Source organism: Triticum aestivum, chromosome 7D (assembly GCF_018294505.1).
Source record: "Triticum aestivum cultivar Chinese Spring chromosome 7D, IWGSC CS RefSeq v2.1, whole genome shotgun sequence".
Lineage (NCBI taxonomy): Eukaryota > Viridiplantae > Streptophyta > Magnoliopsida > Poales > Poaceae > Triticum > Triticum aestivum.
This window is the reverse complement of record NC_057814.1, coordinates 496,671,690-496,681,059: the sequence shown is the minus strand read 5'-3', so window position 1 is coordinate 496,681,059 and position 9,370 is coordinate 496,671,690.

Here is a 9,370-nt window from a genome sequence, read left to right as displayed (position 1 = left end):
CGCGGGGGAAGCCAGGAGGACTGCATGGTCCGTTGACCATCAAGACTTCAGCCGCGGGATCGCTGCTGTCGCACTCGAATGCGGTCTCGACGGAGCCAGTCGAACAGGCTGTAGAGAGTTTCGTCGGGCTCGATCGCCGCGACTTGTGGGGTGGCCGACTGACGGGCCACCGCGTGTCTCACCCACCGCTGGAGCCGCGACCGACCGGAACGCTTGCGCCGGTGAACAGCGGGGGGCGAGGACACCATAGGAGTCGACCGATACTGGGTCGACGGCTGCCGGAGAAGGACGCCGCGGACGCACGCGCGAAAGTCCGTCGCCCCACGGACGGGGAGCGCCTCGACGTCAAGTGGAGCTTCCCGAAGCCAAGCGGAGTCGTCGGCAACGAAAACGAGCGCGCCGAGATGGATCTCGTGGCCCTCAGCCAGTCCGCCGGCGGAAACCATGATGATGAGAATCGGAAAAAATCGCAACTCCACCAAAAAGTCTCTAAGACACCTGCCCCATGGTGGGCGCCAACTGTCGTGGTTTTAAGACTGACAGTAGAATGGGGGTAGGTATGAGGAGGCAAGATCCTAGCTATGGCGAAGTTGTACACACGAGTTTTACGAGTTCAGACCCTTTGCGGAGGAAGTAATAGCCCTACGTCTCGGTGCCCGGAGGCGGTCGACTGGATTATGCGTGTGTGTGTGTTACAGGGGGTGCGAACACTTGTGCCAGAAGAGGGGGGTGGCTTATATAGAGTGCGCCAGGACCCGGCCATCCTTCGTTACCAAGAGTTCAATGTACATAAAGAGGAGGCGTTACTGATAACGCCAGCCTTAAATGCCTTAATGGCCTTAAAGACTACAGAGTGAACGCTTGTCCGTTACTGTTCTGGATGACTCCTGGTCTTCAATAAGTCGAATGGATTCTTATATGGTCGAGTGGTCGAGTGACCTCAGGAAGGAGGGGTCTCCGAGTGGCTGGTAGGTCGAGTGGATTGCACTCGACACCTTTGTTGGGCCCTCCCTGTCGTCTCTTGAGCTTCTTTGCTTCTAAGACAGTGACCTTGGATAGGGCGTATAGGTCAGGGCTATGATCCTATCCCAGGTCTATGTCATCATGAGCCCCCCCCCCCCCCAAACCTATTCCAATTCGGCCTCCTGCCCAAGGGGGGCGCACCAGCCTCTTGTGGGCTGGTGTGCTTCCTTCTTATGGCCCATAAGGCCCATAACTTCTCCCGGGGGGTTCCGGTAACCTCCCAGTACTCCGGAAAAATGCCCGAACCACTCGGAACCTTTCCGATGTCCGAATATAGCCTTCCAATATATCGATCTTTACGTCTCGACCATTTCGAGACTCCTCGTCATGTCTCCGATCTCATATGGGATTCCGAACTACCTTCAGTACATCAAAACACGCAAACTCATAATACCGATCGTCATCGAACATTAAGCGTGCGGACCCTACAGGTTCGAGAACTATGTAGACATGACCGAGACACGTCTCCGGTCAATAACAAATAGTGGAACCTGGATGTTCATATTGGCTCCTACATATTCTACGAAGATCTTTATCGGTCAAACCGCATAACAACATACGTTGTTCCCTTTGTCATCGGTATGTTACTTGCCCGAGATTCGATCATCGGTATCTCAATACCTAGTTCAATCTCGTTACCGGCAAGTCTCTTTACTCGTTCCGTAATGCATCATCCTGCAACTAACTCTCATTAGTTACATTGCTTGCAAGGCTTTATAGTGATGTGCATTACCGAGAGGGCCCAGAGATACCTCTCCGACAATCGGAGTGACAAATCCTAATCTCGATCTATGCCAACCCAACAAACACCTTCAGACACACCTGTAGAGCATCTTTATAATCACCCAGTTACGTTGTGACGTTTGATAGCACACAAGGTGTTCCTCCGGTATTCGGGAGTTACATAATCTCATAGTCATAGGAATATGTATAAGTCATGAAGAAAGCAATAGCAACATACTAAACGATCAAGTGCTAAGCTAACGGAATGGGTCAAGTCAATCACATCATTCTCCAATGATGTGATCCCGTTAATCAAATGACAACTCATGTCTATGGCTAGGAAACTTAACCATCTTTGATTCAACGAGCTAGTCAAGTAGAGGCATACTAGTGACACTCTGTTTGTCTATGTATTCACACATGTACTAAGTTTCCGGTTAATACAATTCTAGCATGAACAATAAACATTTATCATGAAATAAGGAAATAAATAATAACTTTATTATTGCCTCTAGGGCATATTTCCTTCATAAACATCACATGCAATCAATATAAGTGATATGATATGGCGATTGCATTTCATACAATAAAGCGACAACCATATGGCTCCTGCCAGTTACCGATAACTTTGTTACTAAACATGATCATCTCATACAATAAAATTTAGCATCATGTCTTGACCATATCACATCACAACATGCCCTGCAAAAACAAGTTAGACGTCCTCTACTTTGTTGTTGCAAGTTTTACGTGGCTGCTACGGGCTGAGTAAGAACCGTTCTTACCTACGCATCAAAACCACAACGATTTTTCGTTAAGTATGTGATGTTTCAACCTTCAACAAGGACCGGGCGTAGCCACACTCGATTCAACTAAAGTTGGAGAAACTGACACCCGCCAGCCACCTGTGTGCGAAGCACGTCGGTAGAACCAGTCTCACGTAAGCGTACGCGTAATGTCGGTCCGGGCCGCTTCATCCAACAATACCGCCGAACCAAAGTATGACATGCTGCTAAGCAGTATGACTATTAGCGCCCACAACTCACTTGTGTTCTACTCGTGCATATGACATCTACGCATAAACCTGGCTCGGATGCCACTGTTGGGAAACGTAGTAATTTCAAAAAATTCCTACGCACACGCAAGATCATGGTGATGCATAGCAACGAGAGGGGAGAATGTTGTCCACATACCCTCGTAGACCGTAAGCGGAAGCGTTATGACAACGCGGTTGATGTAGTCGTACGTCTTCACGATCGACCGATCCTAGCACCGAAGATACGGCACCTCCGCGATCTGCACACGTTCGGCTCGGTAACGTCCCACGAACTCACGATCCAGCAGAGTGTTGAGGGAGAGCTTCGTCAGCACGACGGCGTGATGACGGTGATGATGAATTTACCGGCGCAGGGCTTCCCCTAAGCATTGCAACGATATGACCGATGTGGATTATGGTGGAGGGGGGCACCGCACACGGCTAAGAACAATGTCTGTTGTGTCTTCTAGGGTGCCCCCGTGCCCTCGTATATAAAGGAGCAAGGGGGAGGCCGGCCAACCTTGGGGCACGCCAAGGAGGGGGAGGAGTCCTCCTCCTAGTAGGAGTAGGACTCCCCCTTTCCTAGTCCAACTACGAGGAGGAAGGGGGAAGGAAGGAGAGGGAGAGGGAGAGGGAAAGAGGGGCCGCACCCCCTCCCCTAGTCCAATTCGGACTCACCTTGGGGGGAGGGCGCACCACCTCCTGGGCTGCTGCCCTCTCTCTCCCCTAAGGCCCACTAAGGCCCAATACTTCCCCGGAGGGTTCCGGTAACCCCTCCGGCACTCCGGTTTTCTCCGAAATCACCCGGAACACTTCCGGTGTCCAAACATAGTCGTCCAATATATCGATCTTTATGTCTCGGCCATTTCGAGACTCCTCGTCATGTCCGTGATCATATCCGGGACTCTGAACTACCTTCGGTATATCAAAACACATAAACTCATAATACCGATCGTCACCGAACGTTAAGCGTGCGGACCCTACGGGTTCAAGAACTATGTAGACATGACCGAGACTCATCTCCGGTCAATAACCAATAGCGGAACCTGGATGCTCAAATTGGTTCCTACATATTCTACGGAGATCTTTATCGGTCAAACCGCATAACAACATACGTTGTTCCCTTTATCATCGGTATGTTACTTGCCCGAGATTCGATCGTCGGTATCTCAATACCTAGTTCAATCTCGTTACCGGCAAGTCTCTTTACTCGTTCCATAATGCATCATCCCGCAACTAACTCATTAGTAACATTGCTTGCAAGGCTTATAGTGATGTGCATTACCGAGAGGGCCTAGAGATACCTCTCCGATAATTGGAGTGACAAATCTTAATCTCGATCTATGCCAACTCAACAAGTACCATCGGAGACACCTGTAGAGCACCTTTATAATCACCCACTTACGTTGTGACGTTTGGTAGCACACAAAGTGTTCCTCCGGTATTCGGGAGTTGCATAATCTCATAGTCATAGGAACATGTATAAGTCATGAAGAAAGCAATATCAATATACTAAACGATCAAGTGTTACGCTAACGGAATGGGTCAAGTCAATCACATCATTCTCTAATGATGTGATCCCGTTAATCAAATGACAACTCATGTCTATGGCTAGAAAACTTAACCATCTTTGATTCAACGAGCTAATCAAGTAGAGACATACTAGTGACACTCTATTTGTCTATGTATTCACACATATACTAAGTTTCCGGTTAATACAATTCTAGCATGAATAATAAACATTTATCATGATATAAGAAAATATAAATAACAACTTTATTATTGCCTCTAGGGCATATTTCCTTCATGCCGCGCCTCGCCGGAGCGGAAGGGTCACGACGCGCAGGAGCTCGTGCTCGCCGGAGTTCGAAGCAGTTGAGCAGTCCGTCCGGGTCGCAGGTCCCCGCAGTGGTGTTGCTGCTGCCCACAAGCACGGTAGCCTCGTCCTCGACGTCCCGCTGCGCGGCGGCCTGGTGCAGCACGACGGCCTCGGCGGCGGCGGCCCAGAGAAACACGACGGCCTCGTCCGTGGTATCTTGGTGCAGCACGGCGGCCTCGTCCGCGACTTCTCGGAGCAGCATGACGGCCTCATCTACGGCCGCCTGGAGCAGCACGCGGCCTTGTTCACGGCGTCCTGCCGCACGGCAGCACCGGCGGGAAGCTGCAGTGCCGAGCAGCAGCACACAGCGGTGCGCGGGGCGGATCACTCGCCGGGCATCGGAGCTCCGGCAGCATAGCCAGGGAGGAGGGAGGCTGCTCCGCCCACGAGCAAGGCCAAGGAGGAGGGAGGCCGTCCCGCCGGAGGCCGCCTCGTCGTGGCCAGCCACCACCTCAGAGGAGGAAGGCGACGGGGGTGGGAGGGGGCTGATTGCTTTTTCATTTTTTGAATAAGGGTGTCTTTGTTTAATCCAGGGAGGTGTATGCCAAATTTTTTACCAATCATCTCCTTACAATCCGGCCCCACTTATCAGAAAGTGCTCAATTAGGCTATATCAGCTGATCAGTGCAATTTGCAAAAAGTTTACTAGAAACGCGGTGATTTTTGCACAAAATTAGGGACTAGGTGGTTTTCTGCAATCGATGCTCCAAATATGGTGGTTTTTTACCATTAACTCCTAACCTGCTGTTCTAACATCCAGCTGCAAAAAAACGATTAATTCCGATCGGTTTCAGCTACAGCGCCGCGTCACGATTTGACAGAGGCCGCCGCTGCGATTGGCAATGGCACAGCGAATTTTCTCCACTCAGGGGTAACTTCAGCGAGACGGCGAGAGAGCGCGCGGAAAGTTTGCAGCTTCGAGCGCCGCGCCGTGCAGTATACGGGGCTGACCTCCACTGTATCGACACAACGGAATTTCAGAGGGAAAATAAAGGTTCAAAAGCTTCTGGATGGTGCAGCGTAAAGGAAGATGGAGCACGTGAGAGAACGGGCCTGAATAACTGCTGAGACCACATTCTTCTCGAGGAGCGGTGCATTTTTGACATTGCATGTACTTGAATTACTTGTCGCAGAATGCTCAGCTTAATACTTCCTTCGACTCGAATTGTCGCAGAAATGGATATAGTTGAGCATTAGGACCAGCTGCAACGATACATAGATACCAGACGACAAGGGATGGGGCTTGGGAAGACGTTTGAACACTATATTTCTCGAGCAAACCATCCGATCGCCTTCATTACAAAACATTAGTCTAAGATTTGTAATCCATCTCCTACCTTATCTTCAGGAAAGACTTCTTGCCCTTCAAATCTTATACTCAATATATATTCGTCCTCGAGACTCAATAATACATTCATCATATTTCACAACAATACTTTTCTCTTCCTTCTAACATGGTATCAGCCTAATCGATCCAAACCCTAGCCGCCGTCCGCCGCTTCCGCTCCGCGCCGCCTCCAGGGGCGGTCGGCCTCCATGACCGCCGCCGGGGGCCGCGCCGCCCATACCTAGGATACGTCCGCCGGTCGTGTTGACCGGCTGCCCTAGAGAGTCTTTTTCCCGAGCCTTTGCTCTGGATTTTTCTCTCTCCCGCCGGTCAGCTTGATCGGCGTTTTTCTTTTTGGTTTTCCGATTTACGCTTGATCGGTTTGCGTCGCCCACTGCCGCGGTAAACCCCGCGCGCCTCTACTTCGACCCCATCGCGACCCGCCGGTTTCTCCTCCGACCCGGCGGCCACGCGCGCCGAGGCGGCCCGTGAGGCTCAGCCGCCGTCTGGGCGTCGGCCCGCCTGTCGCCCTGCGCTGGCCGTCTCCGCCCTGCTCCGACCGGCACTCCTGCATCTCCCCGAGCCGGCGGCCTCACGCCATGCAGCGTCCCATCATAGCCGCCGTTCGCGCGCCGGCTCGCCCATCAATCCACACCACCCGCCTTCGCCGCGTCTGCACGACGGCCCTGCAGTCTGCGTCGCCGTCCTCGTCCCCGGCTGTGTTGGGCCTGCTGCGTCAGGCTCGTTGGCCGCCTCAGCTCACGCACTGCTGATACGTTCACTAGTAGAAAACAGGGCTTTGGTCACAGCTCAATATACACATTAGTCTCGGTTGCGTTACGAACCGGGACTAATGTGAGCATTAGTCCCGGTTCGAGCGGCTAAAGGCATTAGTGTCAGTTCAAATGAGACCTTTAGTCCCGGTTTGAGACACGAACCGGGACTAAAGGGTGCGATGCCCTTTAGTCCCGGTTCGTGTCTCAAACCGGGACTAAAGGGGTTCGTGTCTCAAACTCTACCACCCCCCCCCCCGGTGTATTGCCATTTTAATTTTTTTTTTAAAAAGAAAATGATAAAAACTTCAAAAAAAATCCTTCGAGATGTAGTTATATTACTACATCTACTAGTTAGGAAAATTAAAAAACTTAAATTTGGACATGTTTTGCAAAAAAAGTGTTATGAAAAAGTAAAACGGCTATAACTTTTGCATACGATGTCAGAAAAAACATATAATATATCAAAATGTTCAGCACGAAAATCCGCATCCGATTTTGACTGCCATAGATCGTTTTGCAAATTTTTAGAATCCTCAAATTCTAAAAGGAAAAAAAGTTATGCTCAAATTTCAGTTTTTTTTCAATTTTGGTTAAATCTGGTCAAACTACTTATTTAAGAAGTATTAGTGTTACTAAATAATTATTCAAGAATATTAGTGTTACTAACTAATTATTTTAGTTTTTTTAAATTTTGGTCAAGTTTGGTCAAACTATGGTCAAACTACTTATTCAAGAAATATTAGTGTTACTAAATAATTATTGTTTTTTAAATAATAATTTCAAACTCAAACAGTGAAACGTGTGACTTCATGCTCAAGCTAAACTCCTGAGGGTTAATAGGATTGACATCTTACTATTGTCAGGAAAACAACAAGTGCAGACTTGGAAACGAGGGGGAATAGAACCCAAAAGTTAAGCGTGCTCAGGCTGGAGTAGTGAGAGGATGGGTGACCGGCCGGGAAGTTAGATGATTTGGAATGATGAGGGGTGATTAGAAATTAGAGGTTAAATTGAGCAGTGATGAGGGGTGGTGTTATCAATCGGGACTAAAGGTGGAGCTCCAGACAGCGGCCACGTGGAGGGCCTTTAGTCCCGATTCGTAACAGAACCGGGACTAAAGGGGGGGCCTTTAGTACCGACCCTTTAGTCACAGCTCTCTAGAACCGGGACAAATGGGCCTTTTTCTACTAGTGGTTGGTCGCTCGGGCCTCGCTGCCGGGGCACCGGCGCTGTTTTGGCAGCCCGGGTGCCGGCGCTGACGCGCTCGTCCGCATGTCGTCCTACGCCGTCCGTCATCGTCGGCCTCATCTTGGACTCCGCCGCCACCCCGCCTCTACCGAGCGGCGTCACCGACCTCGCACGCGATCGGCTTGATCACCCGCTCGTCGCCACGATCCGCCTCATCGACGCCACGCGACCGACCTGGCCCGTCGGTTGCGCGCGCCTCCACAGGTCTAGTGAAGATTGTCCCTGAGTTCAGCGCGCCCCTCCACCGATCAAGCAACGGGATGGCGCTACGTCGCCCCGTCGGGCCGCAGCGCCGCCGCCTCGTGGTTCACAGCTCTCTAGAACCGGGACAAATGGGCCTTTTTCTACTAGTGGTTGGTCGACTCGCGCGTCGCCCCTTCGGGCCGTAGCGCCGCAATACGCGGTCCCCGCCGCCACCTCGAGGCCATCCCCGCGGTTGTACCGCCCCACGCTCCGACGCTGTGCTGCCCCTTCGGGCCGTAGCACCATGGCCCGCGGTCCCCGCCGCCGCCTCGAGGTCTTCCTACCGTCGTCGTGACCTACCAGTCGTGTTGCATCGCCCCTTCGGGCTGTAGCGCCGCGGCCCGAGGTCTACTCCGTCGTCCCCGCGCGTCGAGCTCCCATGGTATGCGTCGCGCCGCCTCCCATGGCGCGAGAACATCATCGTCCGCGCCGGTCTTGGTCACGTTGTGGGGTTCCTCGCCTACTTTGAGCACCGTCGCCGCGCTACTAACCTAGCCGCCGCCGCCGCTGCTACCGCCTTAGCCGCCGCCGCCTGTCCACCTCCTTCGTCTTCGTCCACGCACCAGCCCGTCGCCAGCGTCGCCGTCAGCTACCCCGACCACTTCGTCTACTCCGACCACCGTTGATGACATCGGCCCCGCGCCGATGGACGCCGCAATCGTCGTCGAGTTCTTCTCTGCTGGCCCCTCCGACTTCTCCGACATGGCGTACAGCTCGTGCAGGTCCCTCGTCTATGCATGCCCAGTACTGGTAACACCGGTGCGTGCCTTCGTCCACGACGTGTCTGCGGGCCTAGCAAGCCTGGAGTGGCGGTTCGACAACTTCATCTTCGTCCCTCTACGCATGCCCGGTGCTGGCAACACCGATGTGTGCCTTCGTCCACGACGTGTCCCCTGGCTTGGCAAACCCGGCGTGACGCTTCGTCAACACCGTCTACCTCCCGGCGCACAGCTACTTCGACATCACTGCGCCCATGCTAACTTGGCGCCTCCTTGTGCCCGCGGCTCCACGGCGTTTTCCTCGACACCGGCTACCCCGACTCGACATCGACCACGGCATTCTTAGCACAGCTACCTCGACCACGGCTACACCACCCTACGCTCTCGTCTACCTCG